We start from the raw sequence: 22,223 nt of genomic DNA, 5'->3' as shown, positions 1-22,223 counted from the left end.
TTATATCCAAAGAAGTAGAGATCATTATTGATCACAAAGTAAAAAACTGATTATATCAAATTGAAAAGTTTTTGTACAAACAAAACTAATGCAGAAAATATTAGAAGGGAAACAATAAACTGGGAAAACATCTTTACAGTCACAGGTTCCGATAAAGGTTTCATTTCCAAAATATATAGAGAATTGACTCTAATTTATAAGAAATCAAGCCAATCTCCAGTTGATAAATGGTCAAAGGATATAAACAGACAATTCTCGGATGAAGAAATTGAAACTATTTCTAGCTATATGAAAAGATGCTCCAAGTAATTATTAATCAGAGAAATTCAAATTAAGACAACTCTGAGATACCACTACACACCTGTCAGATTGGCTAAAATGACAGGGAAAGGTGATGGAGAATGTTGGAGGGGATGTGGGAAAACAAAGACACTGATACAATGTTGGTGGAGTTGTGAATACATCCAGCCATTCTGGAGAGCAATTTGGAACTATACTCAAAAAGTTATCAAACTGTGCATACCCTTTGACCCAGCAATGTTACTACTGGGCTTATACCCCAAAGAGATTTTAAAGAAGGGAAAGGGACCTGTATGTGCAAGAATGTTTGTGGCAGCCCTCTTTGTAGTGGCCAGAAACTGGCAACTATGTGGATGCCCATCAATTGGACAATGGCTGAATAAATTGTGGTATATGAATATTATGGAATATTATTATTCTATAAGAAATGACCAAGAGGATGGTTTCAGAGGGGCCTGGAGAGACTTACATGAACTGATGCTGAGTGAAATGAGTAGGAACAGGAGATCAATGTATACTTCAACAACAATATTATATGATGATCAATTCTGATGGATGTGGCTGTTTTCAACAATGAGATAAACCAAATCAGTTCCAATAGATCAGTAATGAACTGAACCAGCTACATTCAGCAAAAGAATTCTGGGAGATGACTATGAACCACTACATAGAATTCCCAATCCCTCTAATTTTGTCTATCTGTATTTTGGATTTCCTTCACAGGCTAATTGTGCATTATTTCAAAGTCCAATTCTTTTTGTACAGCAAAACAACTGTTTGGACATGAATACATATATTGTATTTAGTTTATACTTTAACATATTGAACATGTATTGGTCAACCTGCCATCTGAGGGAGGGGAGAAGGAGAGGAAAAATTAGAACAAAAGGTTTGGCATTTGTCAATGTTATAAAATTACCCATGCATATATCTGGTAAATAAAAACTATTAAAATTGTTTAAAAATTTAAAAACATAAAAAAGAATAAATTTTAAAAACTCAAATATCAAATTAAAAATTCTGAAAATCAAAGGAGAGTAATAAAAAAGTAAGGGAAAAATGAACTAATAAACAAAACTAAGAGATTATTTTATGAAAGAAAAAAGCCTGTGATTAATTTAATTTAAAAAAGGAAAGAAGAAAACTAGATTATCAGTATGAAAATTGAAAAGGATGAACATATCACTAATGATGAGGAAATTATGACAATACTTGGAAGTTATTTTGCCCAATTGTATGCTAATATTAATCTGAAAATCTAAGTGAAATGGATGAATATTTACAAAAATATAGTTTGCCCAAGAAAAGGAAAAGCCAGGTGGATTTACCAGTGAATTCTACCAAACATTTAAAGAAAAATTAATTCCAATACTACATAAACTATTTGAGAAAATATATGAAGAAGGAATCCTACCAAATTCCTTTTATGACACAGATATGATGCTGATACCTAAACCTGGAAGGGCCAAAATATAGAAAGAAAATTATAGACCAATTTTCCTAATAAATATTAATGCAAAAATATTAAATAAAATATTAGCAAAGAAATTATATCAACTTATTATCAGAATAATAGTATGATCAAGTGGGATTTATACCAGGAATGCAGCATTGGTCCAATATTGGGAAAACTATTAGCATAATAGATCATATCAATCACAAAATTAACAAAAATCATATGATTATCTCAATAGATGCAGAAAAGGCATTTGACAAAATAAATGTTTATTGTAATAAAAACACTAGAGAACATAGGAATAAATGGAGTTTTCCTTAAAATGATGAGTAGTATCTATCTAAAACCATCACCCAACATTATATGTAATGGGGATAATCTGGAAGCACTCACAATAAAATCAAGACAAACAAATTTCCCCATTATAACCATTGTATAACTCAATATTGTACTAGAAATTTTTGATTTAGCAATTAGAGAAGAAAAAGACATTGAAGAAATTAGAGTAGGAAATATGGAAAGTATCTTTATAGATAGTATGAGAGTATATTTAGAGAATCCTATAGAATCAACTAAAAAACTACTAGAAATGGAGAAAATGCAAGACTGGAGAAGTGCAGGATGGCCAGGGTGAAAAAGAGGGAAGCATAACACTGCATCGGGTGAGATTTGTATGTTGAGAATTTGAAGACTAAAGATTGAATAGAAATTAGTTTATTAGGTATAAACTAAATAGATTAGGAAAGTGAGGCTGTAGGAGGTTAAATGACTTGCCCAGGATTACCGAGTTATTAAGTACTGAGAATTCTAGGACTTTATTTTCTCCTTAACAGAAAAATTATCATGTTGCAGTTTTTCTTAGACAGTGACTTATTTTGATTTTTTGAATCTATAATGTTCTCTCCTATTCTTCTTTCACCAGCAAAATTCAAGAGATGTGCATGTCATTCCTTCCACTCGGGAATTTTTAGCATGTGCCTCATGTGAATCCACATTTGTCCCTTGGTAAAATTATTTTCTACAGAATGCAGAACATCTCATTCATGGTTTTTAATGATACAGAAGAACATCATTTCCCATTTCAAAAGACTGGATTATCTGGTATTTATTGAATTTGTCAAATTATCATGAACAATAAACCACCACCTTTTGAGTGCTAGTGTGTGTAGATCACTGTCTTAAACAAGGAGAATCTATAACTTTTGAAGTTTCAGGTTTCAGTCATGAAATTTGAAATTTTTACCTCTTTTTTAACACTGTGTTTATATTTTTTGCTTTTTTTTAAATAAAGTAATACAAGGGCAGCTAGGTAGAGCAGTGGATAGAGTAACAACCCTGAAGTCAGGAGGACCTGAATTCAAATCTAAGTGTCAGACACTTAGCACTTCTTAGCTGTGTGACCTTGGGCAAGTCACTTCACCTCAATTTTCTCAGAAAAAAAAAGTAATCCTAAAACTTTAATAAAGGTCCTAAAATAATCATATATACAATATAACAATATGTATATATTGCTCCTCCATTAAGAAACATCAGAATTGTTGCAATAGTAGAATTATGATTCTTGTTTTTATATTAAATTAGTGTTATTAGATTAGATTAGTAAAGGAAGCACATGCTTCCTACTTTTACATCTCATACTTTAAAAATTGTTGGTGACCTATACAACTAGAATTTTTAGATTTTGAATTATTTACTCACAAAGGATTTGTAGATATTTTTTTCTATTTTACTATGCATTTTCATAATGCTCTTCAAACTTTATTTTAAATTAGTTCTTTTAATATCAGTGCCAATTTAAGAGATTTTCCAAGTTAACAAGTAATAAGTAATGTCATTAATTTTTTCTCACCTAGTTCCCTACTTTCTTTCAATAACACTTTGTTTTGTTTGGGGTTTGTTTGTTTTTTAAGGACAAAGAAATACTATAACTCTAGATTTTTAAAAATATGCATTTTACCAAAATAACCTGTTTTTTTATAAGAATTGATTTAAACAGTAGTAAACATTGAATTTAAACAATTACCTCCATTCTAGGAATATGAAATTTGAAACCAAAATTATATTTTAAAAGTTTGTATTATAAATCTACTTGAATAAGATAAGCAAGAATGGAGAATTTTCATTATATTTCCCTAATTTTGATTAAGCATTCTGCTGTGTGAAGTCATTAAATGAACAAATTTTCTTTTTTTTTTTCTTTTTTTGTGAGGCAATTGGGGTTACTTGACCTGTCCAGGGTCATTCAATTAAGAGATAGTAAGTGGGCAGATTTGAACTAGGGTCCTCCTGACTTCAGGGCCAGTGCTTTACTCACTGTGCCATATAGAAGGCCTAAGTTTTCTAATAGCAAGAAATTTGTGTCTGTATTTTCCTTTAGAGTCTTTAAAAAATGACATGGCTTCTTTATCTATTTATTTGTTTTGCTGAGGTAATTGGGGTCATGAAGCTAAGAAGTCTTAAGTGTCTGAGGTTAGATTTGAGGTCTGGTCCTTCTAACTTCAGGATCAGTGATCTATCCATTGAGCCACCTAATTATCCCAACAATGGCTTCCTTAAAAAACCAAAATTATGCAGAGTATTTTCATAGATTAATTAGGTCTGCAATGCACATTTAAAACAAGATTGATATAAATGTTAGTGATTAGTGGCTAAAATACTTATACCTTATTTTGAAAGACTCTATTAAGAATAAATGCCAAGAGAAATTAGGCGTGGACCCATACTTAATACCATATACCAAGATAAGATCAAAATGGTCCATGATTTAGGCATAAAGAAGGAGATTATAAATAAATTAGAGGAACATAGGAGAGTTTAGCTCTCAGACTTGTGGAGGAAGAAGGAATTTGTGACCAAAGAAGAATTAGAGATCATTATTGATCACAAAATAAGAAAATTTTATTTTATCAAATTAAATGGCCTTTGTATAAACAAAACTAATACAAACAAAATTAGAAGTGAAGTAACAAACTGGGAAAACATTTTTACAGTTAAAGGTTCTGATAAAGGCCTCACATCCAAAATATATAGAGAATTTACTCTAATTTATAAGAAATCAAGCCATTCTCCAATTTTAAGTGGTCAAAGGATATGAACAGACAATTTTCAGATGATGAAACTGAAACTATTTCCACTCATATGAAAGAGTGTTCCAAATCACTATTGATCAGAGAAATGCAAATTAAGACAACTCTGAGATACTACTACATGCCTGTCAGATTGGCTAAGATGACAGGAAAAAATAATGATGAATGTTGGAAGAGATGCGGGAAAACTGGACATTGATGCATTGCTTGTAGAGTTGTGAACGAATCTAACCATTCTGGAGAGCAATCTGGAATTATGTCCCAAAAGTTATCAAACTGTGCATACCTTTTGATCTAGCAGTGCTACTACTGGGCTTATATCCCAAAGAAATACTAAAGAAGGGAAAGAGACCTGTATATGCCAAAATGTTTGTGGCAGCCCTTTTTGTAGTGGCTGGAAACTGGAAAATGAATGGATGCCCATCAATTGGAGAATGGTTGGGTAAATTGTGGTAAATGAATGTTATGAGATATTATTGTTCTGTAAGAAATGACCAGCAGGATGAATACAGAGAGGCTTGGAGAGACTTACATGAACTGATGCTTGGTGAAATGAGCAGAACCAGGAGATCATTATACACTTCAAAAATGATACTGTATGAGGATGTATTCTGATAGAAGTGGATATCTTCAACAAAAAGAAGATCCAATTCAGTTCCAATTGATTAATGATGAACAGAATCAGCTACACCCAGAAAAGGAACACTGGGAAATGAGTATAAACTGTTTGAATTTTTGTTTTTCTTCCCACCTTATTTTTACCTTCTGAATCCAATTCTCCCTGTGCAACAAGAGAACTATTCGGTTCTGCACACAGATATTGTATCTAGGATATACTATTAACATATTTAACATGTAAAAGACTGCTTGCCATCTAGGGAAGGGGATGGAGGGAGGGAAGGGAAAAGTCAGAACAGAAGTGAGTGCAAGGGATAATCTTGTAAAAAATTTCCCAGGCATATATTCTGTTAATAAAAAGTTATAATAAAAAATAAAAGATGGAAGAATAGGAAAAAAATTAAAATGAAATGAAATAAAATTAGGCATTTGAAAAAAAAAAATAAAACAAATCAAAAAAAAAAAAAAAAAAAAAAAAGATAAATGACCAAGAATCTCAAGTCAATTCTTTGCAAACATGAAAATTGCCAAAAAGCCTCATTTCACACATTGTCCCTTCTAGTCTATTGCTAAGAGGTAATTTCCTTTTACTAGGATATCTACTCATTTCATCATTAATTCCAGTCAAATCTTTTCATTCTATAAATGAGGAAACGAAGGCAGAAAGTGAAATTACTCAGTTATTTCATGGGTTCTAGTTTTAATAGACTTCTTAAACTTCTTAGCCCTTAACAAACTTCTCCTTGCACTATATTTACTTTTCACTTTCAATGTGAAGAGCAAAATTGTGGTGTTTTTATCTCTTTTCCTTTTGACAATTGACTGCTATGGTTGGCATCAGGAGCCACTCAGTCTTAGTCATAGCAAAATTATATAAGAAGATAGAAACACCTATCAAAAAAAGGGAGTGTAGAGAAATATGAATTTGCTTTTTTTTTTAACCATCAGAGGTTCAACTTAAGAAAGTTTGTTATAAACTATAAGTTTTGTGCTTCACCTGTCAGTAGTAGCACTTCACTTATACAAGTATAATTCTTCTTATTTTCCTAGTTATCAGCAAAATTACCTTAATGTAAATATATTGGCTGTAGCTTTATTGTGGTTTTAACTTAAAATTTGTCTTCAATATCTCTATTCTTGTTATATTTATGATATTCTTTTTTATTATTATTAATTTTATAATTATAATTTTTGACAGTACATATGCATAGTTATTTTTTTAATATCATTATCCCTTGTATTCATTTTTCCAAAATTTCCCCTCCCTCCTTCTACTCCCTCCCCTAGATGACAGGCAATCCCATACATATTAAATGTATTATACTATAACCTAGATACAATATATTTGTGTAAATCCAATTTTCTTGTTGCACATTAAGAAGTGGATTCCACAGGTATAGGTAATCTGGGTAGAAAGACAGTAGTGCTAACAGTATACATTCAATTCCCATTGTTCCTTTTCTGAGTGTAGCTGACTCTGTCCATCATTGATCAATTGGAACTGGATTAGCTCTTCTCTATGTTGAAGATATCCACTTCCATCAGAATATATCTTCATACACTATTGTTGTTGAAGTGTATAGTGATCTTCTGGTTCTGCTCATTTCACTCACCATCAGGTCATGTAAGTCTCTCCAAACTTCTCTGTATTCATCCTGCTGGTTATTACTTGTAGAGCAATGATATTCCATAACATTCATATACCATAGTTTACCCAACCATTCTCCAATTGATGGACATCCATTCATATTCCAGTTTCTAGCCACTACAAAAAGAGCTGCCACAAACATTTTGGCACATACAGGTCCCTTCCTCATCTTTGGTATTTCTTTGGGATATAAGCCCAGTAGTAGCACTGCTAGATCAAAAGGTATGCACAGTATGATAACTTTTTGGGCATAGTTCCAAATTGCTCTCCAGAATGGTTGGATTCTTTCACAATTCCACCAACAATGCATCAATGTCCCAGTTTTCCCACAGCCCCTCCAACATTCAACATTGTCTTTTCCTGTCATCTTAGCCAACCTGACAGGTATGTAGTGGTAGCTCAGAGTTGTCTTAATTTGCATTTCTCTGATCAGTAGTGATTTGGAACAATCTTTCTTATGAGTGGATATAGTTTCAATTTCATCATCTGAAAATTGTCTGTTCATATCCTTTGACCATTTATCAATTGGACAATGGTTTGATTTCTTATAAATTAGTGTCAGTTCTCTATATATTTTGGAAATGAGACCTTTATCAGAACCGTTAACTGTAAAAATATTTTCCCAATTTGTTACTTTCCTTCTAATCTTGTTTGCATTAGTTTTGTTTGTACAGAAGATTTTTAATTTGATGTAATCAAAATCTTCTATTTTGTGATCAATAATGATCTCTAGTTCTCCTTTGGTCATAAATTCCTTCCTCCTCCACAGGTCTGAGAGGTAGACTATCTTCTCTTCCTCTAATCTATTTATTATCTCATTCTTTATGCCTAAATCATGGACCTATTTTGATCTTATCTTGGTACATGGTGTTAAGTGTGGGTCCAAATCTAATTTCTGCCATACTAATTTCCAGTTTTCCCAACAGTTTTTTTCAAATAATGAATTCTTGGGGGGCAGAGCCAAGATGGCAGAGAAGAAACACACGTCTCTGTGAACGTCCTCACTCCCTCACAACCAATTAGATAAATTAAGTCTCAGAATTAGCTCAGGACTGATAGATACCATAAGGACTGGAAGCACGACTTACCAGCTGAAGAGAATCTGGAGGTTCAACAGGAAAGGTCAGTTCCCAGAGGAGGAATAAGAGAGACCAGCACAGACGGTGGGGTAGTGGCACACTGCGCCCATTGCGCTGGGAAGGGTTCTGGGATCAGAGAAGTCACTGAGGTAAAGGAATCTGGCACAGGCTGTTAGCTCTTCTCTGCTAATTATTTAGCAGTTCAGAAGAGAAAGCCAAAATATTTTAAAACTCAGATTAGATTTTCCAGGACCCTGGGGGTGACTCAGCAGATCTCCGCACCAGGGGGCGTGGCCTCAGCTACCTCCTGAGAATAGTTAAGATATTGACAAGTGGGTGGATACGGCCCAAGGCAACACACACTGCCTAGCTTAGCTGGAGGGAGTGGAACTCAGCTCCAGGAAGTCCCAGAGAAGCAGAACCTTTGAACTAGGGACAGCGGTTTCTGGCAGACACTTCCAGTTTGAGCACAGGGGCTTTTCACGTCACCTGCTGCAGACATCCACTCCCCACCCGGACACATAGGCTGGGCTTTGTGCTGTCTTTACTATTCTACGCCCTCGAAGCACAGCAGTGCTAATCACCTCTGAGGCACTTCCAGGGAGGGGTTGGGGAACTCTCTTCCAGAGCTCTATCTTAGCTCAGGCACAGGAGCCTCTGCATCTGTCCGGTCTGGGAGGAAGCTGGTAAAGAAGTAAATAAATAATTTCCTACCCCAGGGACAGACCCCAAAAGATTTTTTTAAATATGAGCAAAAAAGCTAGAAAAACCATAGATTCCTTCTATACAAAGAAAGAGCGGGTATCCAACCCCGAGGAAGTTAACAGCAGAGGGTCAGCAGATAACAACCCAAAGGGGAATGATCCCTGCCCCCCATCACATAACTCTCTCCTAGAAGAAACTCTTAAAAAATTGAGGGAGATTGAAGAAAAATGGGGAAAGGAAAGGGAAGCTAGGATAGAGAATAACAACATCCTGAAATTGGAGTTGGAAAAAATAAAGAATTCACAGGAGATGCAGGGAAACAAAATTTATGAATTAGAAAAGGTTAAAAAAACACAGGAAAGTAGGATTTCTGAATTGGAAAAGATAAAAAAGTCTCAAGAAAATAGAATTTCTGAATTAGAAAAAGAAAATAATTCTCAAAAAAAAATTAGGGAAATGGAAAAAAATTCAATAGAGCAAAATAATTCATTTAAAAATGAAATTGGGCATTTACAAAAAGAACTAAAAACTGTGAAAGAAGAAAATAACTCCTTAAAAGTCAGGATGGAACAAATAGAAATGAATGATTCACAGAGAACCCAAGAATCAGTCAAACAAAACAAAAAAAATGAGAAGCTGGAGAACAACGTCAAATACTTACTGGGAAAATCTATAGACCTGGAAAATAGATCTAGGAGAGATAATCTGCGGATTATTGGACTTCCAGAAAACTATGACCAAAAAAAGAGCCTAGATTCTATTTTACAGGAAATTATCAAAGAGAACTGTCCAGAGATAATAGAAACAGAAGGGAAAGTAGATGTGGAAAGAATTCATCGAACTCCTTCTGAAATAGACCCTAAAAAAAGAACACCACGGAATATTGTGGCTAAGCTGCAGAATTACCACACAAAGGAGAAAATCCTGCAAGCAGCTAGAAAAAAACAATTTAAATACCAAGGTGCCACAATAAGGGTCACCCAAGATCTGGCTGCCTCCACATTAAAAGATAGAAGGGCCTGGAACCTGATATTCCGTAAGGCAAAAGATCAAGGACTGCAACCAAGAATGAACTACCCAGCTAAGTTTAGCATCTTTTTCCATGGAAGAAGATGGTCATTCAATGAAACAGAGGAATTCTATATGTTTCTAAGAAAAAAACCAGACTTAAACAAAAAATTTGATCTACATCCACAAGACTGAAGAGAAACAGAAAAAGGTACACAGAACCCTTGAGAACTGTAACTCTGTTGTGGGTATATAAAAAATACTCAAGGATAATTTGATTTTACTGATATAAAAGAAAAAAAAGGGGGTGTAGTAAAGGGAAGGAGGTCAGTTCAGAAAAAGGGGAAGGAGTGATAAAAAGAGGGAAATTACATCCCAGGAAGAGGCATAGAAAATACACCATATCTGAGGGAACTTAGTGAGGGGGAGAATCATTGTGTGAATCTTACTCTCATCAGGAGAGGCTCAAAGAGTAAATAATTAACATATCTGTTTTTCAGAGAATTTTCTCTCACCTCATTAAAAGGGGGGAGAGGAAAGGGAAAAGGAAAAGGAGAATAAGTGAAGGGACTTGGAGGGAGGGGGGAGAGATCCTAAAAAAAAAAAAAAAAAAAAAAAGAGGGAGGGTTGCGCGTCACAAGGGGGGTCTGTAAATTAAATAATGGGGAGGGGGATCAGGGGGGTCAAGGGAAAAAAGCATAATCTGGGGATAATACGATGGCAGGAAATACAGAATTAGTAATTTTAACTGTAAATGTAAATGGGATGAACGATCCCATCAAACGGAGACGGATAGCAGATTGGATCAAAAAGCAGAACCCTACAATATGTTGTCTACAGGAAACACACTTAAAGCAGGGAGATACATACAGAGTAAAGGTAAAAGGTTGGAACAGAGCCTATTATGCTTCAGGTAAAGCCAAAAAAGCAGGGGTAGCTATCCTTATCTCAGATCAAGCAAAAGCAGAAGTAGATCTCCTTAAAAAAGATAAGGAAGGAAACTAGTAATCCTAACAAAATCTGACTTTATTTTTGTGGCAAGTGTTTTGTAATTTTACTTATATAATTCCTAACTTTTCTTTGGTAGATGGATTCCCAAATATTTTATATTCTTGATATTTGTTTTGAATGCAATTACTCTTTGTATCTCTTGCTGTTCCACTTTGTTGGTGATGTATAAAAATGCTGAGGATTTATGTGGATTTATTTTGTATCCAGCAACTTTGCTAAAGCTTTGAATTATTTCTAATAACTTTTTATTAGACTCTCTGGGGTTTTCTAAGTATACCATCATATCATCTGCAAAGAATGACAGTTTGATTTCCTCATTACCTACTCTTATTCCTTGAATCTCTTTCTCGACTCTTATTGCCGAGGCTAGCATTTCTAATACAATATTGAATAGTAATGGTGATAGTGGGCAGCCTTGTTTCACTCCTGATCTTACTGGGAAAGGTTACAGTTTATCTCCATTACATATTATGCTTACTGACTGTCTTAAATATATGCTCCTGACTATTTTAAGGAATAGTTCATTTATTCCTATACTCTCAAACGTTTTTAGTAGGAATGGATGTTGTATTTTATCAAATGCTATTTCTGCATCTATTGAGATGATCATATGGTTTTTATTAATTTGATTATTAATATGGTCAATTATACTAATAGTTTTCCTAATATTAAACCAGCCCTGCACTCCTGGTATAAATCTCACTTGATCATAGTGTATTATACTGGGGATGATTTTCTGAAGTCTTTTTGCTAATATCTTATTTAAGATTTTAGCATCAATATTCATTAAGGAGATTGGTCTATAGTTTTCTTTCTCAGTTTTCAACCTACCTGGTTTAGGTATCAGTACCATGTCTGTGTCATAAAAGGAGTTTGGTAGGTCTCCTTCATCCCCTATTTTTTCAAATAGTTTACATAACATTGGGGCTAATTGCTCTTTAAATATTTAGTAGAATTCACATGTAAATGCATCTGGTCCTGGGGATTTTTTCCGTGGGAGTTGATTAATAGCTTGTTCTATTTCTTTTTCTGAAATGAGACTATTTAAGCAGTTTACCTCCTCCTCTGTTAATCTAGGAAGCCTGTATTTTTGGAGGTAGTCATCCATTTCACTTAAGTTATCAAATTTAGTGGCATAAAGTTGGGCAAAGTAACTCATTATTTCTCTAATTTCCTCTTCATTTGGTGGAAAGATCCCCCTTTTCATTTTTAGGACTAACAATTTGATTTTCCTCTTTCTTTTTTTCTGATCAAATTTACCAAAGGTTTATCTATTTCATTGGCTTTTTCATAAAACCAACTCTTAGTTTTAATTATTAATTCAATACTTTTTTTTTCCTTTCAATATTATTGATTTCTGCTTTTAATTTTAGAATTTCAAGTTTAGTTTTTGGTTGGGGGTTTTTAATTTGGCCTTTTTCTAGCTTTTTAAGTTGCAGGACCAATTCATTGATCTTCTCTTTCTCTATTTTATTCATATAAGCCTTTAAAGATATAAAATTTCCCCTTATTACTGCTTTAGCTGCATCCCACAAATTTTGGTATGATATTTCATCATTGTCATTATCTTGGGTGAAATTATTAATTGTTTCTATAATTTGCTGTTTCACCCAGTCATTATTTAAGATGAGATTATTTAGTTTCCAATTACTTTTTGGTCTATTTACCCCTAATTTCTTGTTGAATGTAGTTTTTATTGCATTATGATATGAGAAGAAAGCATTTACTATTTCTGCCTTCCTGCATTTAATTTTGAGATCTTTATGTCCCAATATATGGTCAATTTTTGGATAGGTTCCATGAACTGCTGAGAAGAAAGTATACTCCTTTCTATCACCATTCAGTTTTCTCCAAAGATCTATCATACCTAGTTTTCTAATGTTCTATTTACCTCTTTAATTTCTTTCTTATTTGTTTTGTGGTTTGATTTATCTAATTCTGAGAGTGCAAGGTTGAGATCTCCCACTATTATAGTTTTGCTGTCTATTTCTTCTTGCAACTCTCTTAACTTCTCCATTAGCAAGTTAGATGCTATACCAGTTGGTGCATATATGTTTAGTATTGATATGACTTCATTGTCTATGCTACCTTGTAGCAGGATATAGCTTCCTTCCTTATCTCTTTTAATTAGATCAATTTCTGCTTTTGCTTGATCTGAGATAAGGATGGCTACTCCTCCTTTTTTGGCTTCACCTGAACATAATAGATTATGCTCCAACCTTTTACCTTTACTCTGTAAGTATCTCCATGCTTTAAGTGTATTTCCTGTGAATATTATTGTTCTGTAAGAAATGACCAACAGGAGGAATATAGAGAGGCTTGAAGAGACTTACATTAACTGATGCTGAGTGAAACAAACAAAACTAGGAGATTATTATACACTTCAACAATGATACTGTATGAGGATGTATTCTGATGGAAGTGGATATCTTCAACATAGATAAGAGCTAATCCAATTCCAATTGATCAATGATGGGCAGAACCAGCTACACCCAGAATAGGAACACTGGGAAATGAGTGTAAACTGTTAGCACTTTTTGTTTTTCTCCCCAGATTATTTTTACATTTTGAATCCAATTCTTCCTTTGCAACAACAACAACAACAACAAAATTCTGTTCTGCACATATATATTGTACCTAGGATATACTATAAGATATTTAATATGCATGGGAATGCTTGCCATCTAGGGGAGGGGGTGGAGAGAAGGAGGGGAAAAATTCAGAACAGAAGGGAGTACAAGGGATAATGATGTAAAAAAAAATTACTTATGCATATGTACTGTCATGTTATAATTATAAAATTAATTTAAAAAAATAAGTGTGTTTCTTTTGAACAACATATTGTAGGGTTCTGGGTTTTGATCCAGTCTGCTATCCACCTCCATTTAATGGGATCGTTCATCCCATTCACATTTACAGTTAAAATTACTAATTCTGTATTTCCTGCCATGATATTATCCCCTAATTATGCTTTTTTTCCCCTTGTCCACCCTGAACCCTTTCCCCAATATTTAATTTATGGACCCCACTTGTGATGTGCAGCCCTCCCTTTTTAGTATCCCTCCTCCTCCTTTTAAGCCCCTCTCCCTTTCTTGTACCCTTCCCTTATTCCCCTTTTCCTTTTCCCTTTTCTTCTCCCCCCTTATAATGAGGTGAGCGAGAGTTCTCTGAAAAACAAATATGTCAATTATTTACTCTTTGAGCCTACTCTGATGGGAGGAAGATTCACACAATGTTTCTCCCCCTCTCTATATTTTCTGGTAGATTTTCTATGCCTCTTCCTTGGATGTAGTTTCCCTCTTTTTATCTCTCCTTTCCCTTTTTCTGATACAATCCCCTTCCCTTTACTATTTCCCTTTTTTTAATGTTATATCAGTAAAATCAAATTATCCATGTGAACTTTCTGTATATCCATAACAGAGTTACAATTCTCAAGAGTTCTTTTTACCTTTTTCTGCTTCTCTTGAGTCTTATGGATGTAGATCACATTTTTTGTTTAAGTCTGGTTTTTTTTCTTAGAAACAAATGGAATTCCTCTGTTTCATTAAATGACCATCTTCTTCCATGGAAGAAAATGATAAATTTAGCTGAGTAGTTTATTCTTGGTTGCAATCCTTGTTCTTTTGCCTTTTGGAATATCAGGTTCCAGGCCCTTAGATTCCTTTAATGTGGAAGCAGCCAGATCTTGCATGACCTTTATTGTGGCACCTTGATATTTGAATTGTTTTTTCCTAGCTGCTTGCAATATTTTTTTCCTTAGTTTGGTAGTTCTGCAGCTTAGTCACTATGTTCCATGGAGTTCTTTTTTAAGAGTCTTTTTCAGAAGGTGTTTGATGAATTCTTTCAACGCCTATTTTCCCTTCTGTTTCTATTATCTCTGGGACAGTGTTCTTTGATGATTTCCTGTAAAATAGAATCTAGGCTCTTTTTTTCATCATAATTTTTGGGAAGTCCAATGATCCTCAGATTATCTCTCCTAGATCTATTTTCCAGGTCTATAGATTTTCCCAGTAAATATTTGACATTATTCTCCAGCTTTTCATTTTTTTTTTGTTTTGTTTGACTGATTCTTGGTTTCTCAATGAATCATTCATTTCTATTTGTTCAGTCCTGATTTTAATGAGTTATTTTCTTCATTCACATTTTTAGTTCTTTTTTGTATATGTCCAATTGTGTTTTTAAATGAATTATTTTGCTCTGTTGAATTTTTTTCCATTTCATTAACTTTTTTTAGTGAATTATTTTCTTTTTCCAAATCACAAATGCTACTTTCTTGGGAATTTTTTATTTTTTCCAATTCAGAAATCCTACTTTCCAGTGATTTTTTTAACCTTTTCTAACTCACAAATTTTGTTTCCCTGCACCTCCTGTGAATTCTTTATTTTTTCCAACTCAAATTTCTGGACATTGTTATTCTCTATCATAGCTTTTCTTTCCTTTCCCCATTTTTCTTCAAACTCTCTTAACTTTTTAATAGTTTCTTCTAGGAGAGAGTTATGTGATGGGGGGCAGGTATCATTCCCCTTTAGGGTGTTATCTGGAGACTGTCTGCTCTTAGCCTCCTCAGGGTTGGATTCCTGCTCTTTCTTTGTATAGAAGGTGTCAATCATTCTCTTCAGCTTCTTAAGTCATCGTTAACACTCTGTGGGGGGTCTGCCCTTGGGGCAAGAAATTTATTTATCAGTTTCCTCCCAGACAGGAGGTAGAATGCAACAACCTTATGCCTGGGCTAAGAGAGACCTCTGGGAGAGAGTTTCACTCCCCGGAAATGCCTCAGAGGTGGTTAGCATGGCTGCTCTGGGAGGAGTGCCCAGGGAAGGAACCCTGCTGTGTGGCCTAGTGACTGCCCTGAGGTTTAAGGCTGAACAGTGAAAGCGTCACAAACCCCAGCCAAAGCCTCCCGTGTGGCTGTGGATATTAGCAGCTGACATGAAAAGCCCTTGCACTCAAATTGGAAGTGTCTGCCTGGAAACCACGGTCCCTGTTGAGGGGGTTCCACTGCTCTGGGAGTTTTGCTGCTGTTGGAGTTTCACTACTGTTAGAATTCTACTGCCTCAGTCTGAGCCCTGCACTATGTGGATAAGAGGCCTCCCTGGGCTGTGTCCCCCACTGTTCAGGCTCTTAACTGTCCCAAGGAAAAGCCCTGGACAGCAGAAAGCGGCTGCACAGCCGTGCCAAGATTGGTGTTAGGTCACTTCCGGATTGGGGTGGTTCTAGGATCTGTCTTTATATTTTAAAGTGGCTTGATTTCTCTTCTGATCTGCTGTTTTTGCTGCTATCAGCCTGTGACAGATTCCTCTATCTCAGTGGTTTCTCTGATCCCAAAGTTCTCCCCAGCCCTTTTGTCACAGTTTGCTAGCCCCTAGTCCAACCCTGTCCATGCTGATCTTTTTTTTCTTCCCCTCGGGACCAACCTTTTCTATTGAAATTCTAGATTCTTTTCAGCTGGTAAGTTATGCTTCTAATCCTTGTGGTTTTTATCAGTCCAGTGTTATTTTTGAGGCTGATTTATCTAGTTGGTATTGAGGGAAGAAAGGAGCTTACAAATCCGCGTGTATCTTCTCCACCATCTTGCCCCCCCTCCCCATTTATGATAGTCTTAAGATCCTGTTTTACACGTTTAACATTTTTTTTCACTCTGGGAGATTTCATTTGTAATTTCTTAATATCTATCTACTCTTATTAATCATTCTGAACTAAAACTAAGTTCATCATATGTAAAATTTTAATATGTAACTTACATGTTTACAACATTAAAATAAACTTTTTCACACACAAAAAAAAAAAAACTCCTAGAAACAATTAAGAGTTTTAGCAAAGTTGCAGGATATAAAATAAACCTACAAAAATAATTAGCATTTCAATGTTACCAACAAAGCCCAACAGCAAAAGATAGAAAAAGAAATCCCATTTAAAATAACTGTAGACAATATAAAATATCTGAGAGTCTACCTGCCAAGACAAAGCCAGAGACTATATGAGCACAATTACAAAATGTTTTTCACACAAATAAAATGATAGCTAAAAATTGGAAAAATATCAATTGTATGGGGGTAGAATATAATAAAAATGAGAATTCTATGTAAATTAATCTGTTTATTCAATATCTTATCACCCAAACTGCCAAAAAAAAATTACTTTATAGAGCTGGAAAAAAAAAATAAGTTCAAGAATACAAAAGGAAATAATGAAAAAAATGCAAAGGAAAGAATTTCCTGTCTGTCTTCTCTATTTTCCCTACCAATATCTGGGTTAAGTAATTGACAATGTTCATAGCATCTTCCCTTCTATATTCTCTACTTTTCTAAAGCAGCCTGCTATTTGTTACCAGAAGGATATCTCTGTTGAGTAGCACCCAACATGCCACTTTTCTTTTCCAAAGTCTTTAGTGGCTTCTTATTGTCTAAAAGAGTTCAAACTCCAAGAGGAGATTGCCAGGATGAGTCCTTACTAAATGAGACTATGTAAGGAGACTGGAAATTGAACTCTTACAAAAGAAGCGAGGCATTCAGCATGATGAATAATGACTGCCTTTCCATGGGAGAAAGGAATCTTAAATTAAAATGTAGTCTATAGCCATGGAACAGACCAACCAAGAATCATAAAGACTAGTGTGACATATTCATCCCATTGACTCCTGTGTTGACCAAAAACTCGAGTGGAGTAAAGAGTGAACAATGAAAGAATAGGAAAAGATGACAAAATTACTTTTAGAACATAAATTCTTGGTATTTGTTATCCTTGTCAGGATTGCATTTCTCACATTGATGGATAGAGATATGATAGCTAACTTTAAATTTTTAAAAGATCTGTGATTTTTATTGTTATAAGGTATTTCCAATGAGGAACTCCATCTATCAATGCAGATAAACAACTGCTCTGAAACTTACTGTAGTAGAATTTCCAAGGGAAGTAAGGGATAATTGGCTTATCCAGTTTCACATAGCTAGTATTTGTCAAAGGTAGGTTGTGAACTCAAATCTTCTTGACTCTGTGACTGGTCCTCTATCCATTATACAATGACAGATGCTTTTAAACATTTACAAAAAATCCTTTATGTGGATTATCACATTAAATTCTTCCAACAATTCTATGGTTGTCATTAGAAATATTGTCATGTAAATGTTCACAGAGGCATTTGGACATGAGGATAGCTTTGCACATTTGGGATGAAAAATATCAAGACTCAAAGAGAGTAGTTTTTCCTCATGGCCATACAACTGTTATGCAAGGCATAATGCAAATCCAGCTCTCTCTTGATTCTAAATCTCAAATTATTTTTCTCTTGAAATTAGCCACACACACACACACACACACACACACACACACACACACACACACACCATAATTAGAGAACCAGAATCAAAGACAGAAATCAAATAGAAGAATCTGTTTTTAATGTTTGGAAGACAAGTTCTGGCCTATTGCCCACCACAGAGCTGCCTTGAATTCCTTATTTCTCAAACTATAAATCATGGAGTTAATAATAGGATTAGAATGGTATAGGACACAGATATCAGAACAGCTTGCTAGAGTTATAATTATTCTTAGACCTCAAATAAGTAAAGGAAGTACAGTCATAGTGGACAATGACAATAAAAAATAGGGCAGAAGTGGAGAAAACCTTGTATCTTTCTACAGTGGAAGGAAACTTTAATATGGCAGAAATGATATACATATAGGAAGCCAGATTAACAGTAAAGGAATGACCAGGGCAAATATAGCCAAGATTAAGATGACCATCTGAATGAGGTAAGTATTGTGGGAAGCCAAATTGAGGATAGGAAAAATGTCACAGAAATGATGGAGCTTCTTAGAAGAATGGAAGGGCAAATAAAATACAAGATATATTGTACTAAAGCAATTATGAGGCCATAGGCTGGGGCTGCAGCTACCAGTCCCAGATACATCTAATGGCCCTGAAACACTGTATAATAAAGAGAATTGCAAATGCTATATAGAGGTCATAACCCATGACTGCTAGCAAAAAGGAGTGAGAATAGCCAAGAAAGAGGAAGATGAAGATCTAAACAGGACAATGCACAAAAGAGATAGTCTTCTTCTGGACCAACAAGTCCATTAGCATCTTCAGCAAATGATATAAGTGTATCAGGTATTAAATAAGGACAAAATTCCAAGAAAAAGGTATATGGAAATATGGAGGGCTCAGCAAGATGGTGGACAAGATTATAACATTATTGTCTAGCATGAATAGATAAAGGAGAAAGAACACTACAAACAATAGCTGCTGAAATCCAGTCAGGGCTAGAGGCTAAGGAAGACACATTCACTCACATTGGTCTCATTGCTCCTCTCCAGAGAGGAAGAGTACTTGGAGGATTCAGGAAAAGTGAATCTTTTTCCTGAAAGATTAGCTTTCTTTCAGTAGAGGCAAAACACCATATGAAGTTCAGAAAGAGTACTGAAGTATGGGACTAAACATAACAGTGAATTCAGAGAAGCATAGAAATATCTACATGAACTGACACAGAATGAACAAACAAGAAAACAATATACAAAGTGATTGGGACAATGTAAATGGAAAGAACAACTATACACCAAAAAATCAGAAGCATATACAAATAAATTATGAAGATATTCACAAGTGTTTAATCCCAACTCCTACATTCCTTCTCCAGAGTTTGAAGACAGATGTACAGAGGATATAAGACCGAGTACAAGACCAAATCACCATCAGAAAGTTTTATCTGGAAATCTCTCAACTGGAACTCAACTTATCAATTTATGTAATGTAACTATTCTCTTGATCATATCCTCAATATATCATCACAGTGGGTCTGTGAGGTAGATAACACAATTATTAGCGTACCCACTTTGTGGATGAAGAAACATAAAAGTTAAGTACATAGTCCAAAATCAAACAGCCATTATGTAGGAAAGCTGGAAATAGATTCTATGCCTTCTGACCTAAAGTCCATACTACTTGTTATAATCTCAATGCTCTTTGAATTATATCAAATCTCCCCTAGTCATTACCCTATGTCAGGTACAAAGATAGATCATTCTGTCTCTACATCTCTCGTTCCTTTTTTTCTTTTTCAAATGAGTTTTTTAATTGATGATTCTTTTGTTTTTGTATCACTATTGTTTTTGCCAATATTCCTCTACTGCTGTTCCCAGAGGGACATTCCATATAATAAATAGCATCTTCTAAACATAAAAAAAGCAAAAGGAGGAAAAATCAACCTAATCAATCAATACATTTTAAATAAAAAAAAACACTTGCAATGCACACCACCTGTTGATATATAATTTCCTTCTCATCTCTTTTTTCAAATGATGCTTATTTTTATAATTTGTCCATATTTACTTCTGATTTTTTGGTATGTGTTTGTTCTTTCCATTTACAATGGTGCAAGGAGTATGCATATTTTTTCTTGTTTGTTTCATTCTGCATCAGCTCATGTAGATATTTCTATGCTTCTCTGCATTTATCGCTTTCATCATTTTTTACAGCACAGTCCCATGTGTATATATGAGGAATATACATCCATGTTATTCAGTTTTCTTATATGAAAAATTAATAAGTTGGACTCAGTGACCTCTAAGGTATTTTTAGTTCTACTAGAGGCCTACTAAAGTTCTTTTCCTCTCTCAGGTTCTGTAATTTTGTGATGTAATGACATGAATATTGAGTACAAACCACAGATCTTATTGATTACAAAGATTTTGACCAAGTTACTTCTCAAGAGTCCAGTTTCCTTATACACAAAATGAGGAGGTTGAGATAAGCAATCTTCCATTATTAATCCTGTACATAAATGACATGCTTTATTTTCAGGATTTCCTTTTCAAAAGCAGAAATGTTTTTTTTTGTTTTTTTTTTAATTATATATATATATATTTTATAATATTATCCCTTGTATTCATTTTTCCAAATTACCCCCCCTCCCTCTATTCCCTCCCCCCGACGACAGGCAATACCATACATTTTACATGTGCTACAATATAGTCTAAGTACAATACATGTGTGTGAATATCATTTTCTTGTTGCACAATAAACATTAGAATCCGAAGGTACATGCAACCTGGGCAGACAGATTGTAGTGCTAACAATTTACATTCCCCTCCCAGTGTTTCTTCTCTGAGTGTATCTACCTCTGTCCATCATTGATCAACTGGAAGTGAGTTGGATCTTCTTTATGTTGAAGATTTCCACTTCCATCAGAATACATCCTCATACAGTATTGTTGTTGAAGTGTACAGTGATCTTCTGGTTCTGCTCATTTCACTCAGCATCAGTTGATTTAAGTCTCTCCAACCCTCTCTGTATTCCTCCTGCTGGTCATTTCTTACCGAGCAATAATATTCCATAACTTTCATATACCACAATTTACCCAACCATTCTCCAACTGATGGACATCCATTCATCTTCCAGTTTCTAGCTACAACAAAAAGAGCTGCCACAAACATTTTTTCACATATATGTCTCTTTCCGCTCTTTAGTATTTCTTTGGGATATAATCCCAGTAGTAGCGCTGCTGGGTCAAAGGGTATGCACAGTTTGATAACTTTTTGGGCATAATTCCAGATTGCTCTCCAGAATGGCTGGATTCTTTCACAACTCCACCAGCAATGTATTAGTGTCCCAATTTCCCCACATCCCCTCCAACATTTGTCATTATTTGTTCCTGTCATCTTAGCCAATCTGACAGGTGTGTAGTGGTATCTCAGAGTGGTCTTAATTTGCATTTCTCTGATCAGTAGTGATTTGGAACACTCTTTCATGTGAGTGGATATAGTTTCAATTTCTTCATCTGAGAATTGTCTGTTCATATCCCTTGACCATTTATCAATTGGAGAATGGTTCGGTTTCTTATAAATTATGGTCAATTCTCTATATATTTTGGAAATGAGACCTTTATCAGAACCTTTGTTTTTAAAAATATTTTCCCAATTTGTTACTTCCCTTCTAATCTTGTTTGCATTAGTATTATTTGTACAGAAACTTTTTAGTTTGATGTAATCAAAATCTTCTATTTTGTGATCAATAATGATCTCTAGTTCTCCTCTGGTCATAAATTCCTTCCTCCTCCACAAGTCTGAGAGGTAGATTATCCTCTGTTCCTCTAATCTATTTATTATCTCCCTCTTTATGCCTAAATCATGGACCCATTTTGATCTTATCTTGGTATATGGTGTTAAGTGTGGATCCATATCTAATTTCTGCCATACTAATTTCCAGTTTTCCCAACAGTTTTTTCCGAATAATGAATTTTTATCCCTAATGTTGGAATCTTTGGGTTTGTCAAAGATTAGATTGCTATAGATGTACCCTTTTTTGTCCTTTG

At 34.6% G+C, this 22,223-nt stretch overlaps 1 pseudogene; it reads right to left on the bottom strand.

Moving 5' to 3' along the window:
• Positions 1-6,256: 6,256 nt before the first annotated feature.
• LOC141540836 (olfactory receptor 10K2-like) overlaps positions 6,257-22,223 on the bottom strand; it is a 30,885-nt pseudogene continuing 14,918 nt past the window's right edge.

The sequence above is a fragment of the Sminthopsis crassicaudata genome, chromosome 4 (assembly GCF_048593235.1).
Source record: "Sminthopsis crassicaudata isolate SCR6 chromosome 4, ASM4859323v1, whole genome shotgun sequence".
Classification (NCBI taxonomy): Eukaryota; Metazoa; Chordata; class Mammalia; order Dasyuromorphia; family Dasyuridae; genus Sminthopsis; species Sminthopsis crassicaudata.
The sequence above is the reverse complement of the archived record's forward strand: the minus strand, read 5'-3'. Positions and strand labels throughout refer to the sequence as shown.